Source organism: Pristiophorus japonicus, chromosome 5, assembly GCF_044704955.1.
Source record: "Pristiophorus japonicus isolate sPriJap1 chromosome 5, sPriJap1.hap1, whole genome shotgun sequence".
NCBI classification, from domain to species: Eukaryota; Metazoa; Chordata; class Chondrichthyes; family Pristiophoridae; genus Pristiophorus; species Pristiophorus japonicus.
In genome coordinates this window covers 128,279,755-128,281,478 of record NC_091981.1, presented here as the reverse complement: position 1 = coordinate 128,281,478, position 1,724 = coordinate 128,279,755, and positions in this window count along the sequence as shown.

Below are 1,724 nucleotides of genomic sequence, written 5' to 3'. Positions count from 1 at the left end.
GCCCATTCGCTTAACCTATCTAAATCTCTTTGCAGCCTCTCTGTGTCCTCTACACAACCCGCTTTCCCCTGATGGCTTGCATCCTAGGGTCCTAAAAGTAGTGGCTGCAGAGATAGTGGATGCATTAGTTGTAACCTACCAAAATTCCTTGGATTCTGGGGAGGTCCCAGTGGTTTGGAAAACCACAAATGTAATGCCCCTACTTAAAAAAGGAGGCAGACAGAAAGCAGAAAATTATAGACCAGTTAGCCTAACATCTGTCGTTGGGAAAATGCTGAAGTCCATTATTAAGGAAACAGTAGCAGGACATTTGGAAAAGTATAATTCAATCAGAGTCAGCATGGTTTTATGAAAGGGAAATCATGTTTGCCAAATTTGCTCGGGTTCCTTGAGGATGTAACGAGCATGGTGAATAAGGGCGAACCAGTGGATGTGGTGTATTTGGATTTCCAGAAGGCATTCGATGAGGTGCTACATAAAAGGTTACTGCACAAAATAAAAGTTCACAGGGTTGGGAGTAATATATTAGCATGGATTGAGGATTGGCTAACTAATAGAAAACAGAAAATTGGGATAAATGGGTCATTTTCCAGTTGGCAACCAGTCGCTAGTGGGGTGTCGCAGGATCGGGGCCTCAACTATTTACAATCTATATTAATGACATGGATGAAGGGACAAAGTGTAATGTAACCAAGTTTGCTGATGATACAAAGATAGATGGGAAATCAAACTGAGGAGGACAAAAAATCTGCAAAGGGATATAGATAGGCTAAGCAAATGGGCAACAATTTGGCAGATGGAGTATAATTTAGGAAAATGTGAGGTTATCCACTTTGGCAGAAAAAATAGAAATGCAAATTATAATTTAAATGGAGAAAAATTGCAACGTGCTTCAGTACAGAGGGACCTGAGGGTCCTTGTGCATGAAACACAAAAAGTGAGCATGCAGGTTCAGCAAGTAATCAGGAAGGCAAATGCAACGTTGGCCTTTATTGCAAAGGGGATAGAGTATAAAAGCAGAGAAGTCCTGCTCCAACTGTACAGGGTATTGGTGAGGCCACACCTGGAGTACTGCGTGCAGTTTTGGTCTCCATATTTAAGGAAGGATATATTTGCATTGGAAGCTGTTCAGAGAAGGTTCACTAGGTTGATTCCGGCGGGGGGGGATGAGAGGGTTGACTTCTAAAGATAGGTTGAGTAGGTTGGGACTATACTCATTGGAGTTCAGAAGAATGAGAGGTGATCTTATCGAAACATGTAAGATAATGAGAGGAGTCGACAAGTTGGATGCATAGGGGAAACTAAAACTAGGAGGCATAGTCTCAGAATAATGAGCCGTCCATTTAAAACTGAGATGAGGAGGAATTTCTTCTCTGAGGGTTGTAAATCTCTGGAATTCTCTGCCCCAGAGAGCTGTGGAGGCTGGGTCATTTAATATATTTAAGGCGGAGATAAATAAATTTTTGAGCGATAAGGAAATAAAGGGTTATGGGGAGCGGGCAGGGAAGTGGCACTGAGTCCATGATCAGATTAGCCATGATATTAAATGGTGGAGCAGGCTCGAGGGGTCAAATGGCCTACTCCTGCTCCTATTTCTTGTGTTCTTGTGAGAAAAAGACACACTCAGCAGTTTCTTTGGAATGTGTAATTAGAACCACCCTGCCTAAGTAATCAGTGACTTAGCAAAGTGTAATTCGAGCCATTCTGACTGCTGACTCTAGACA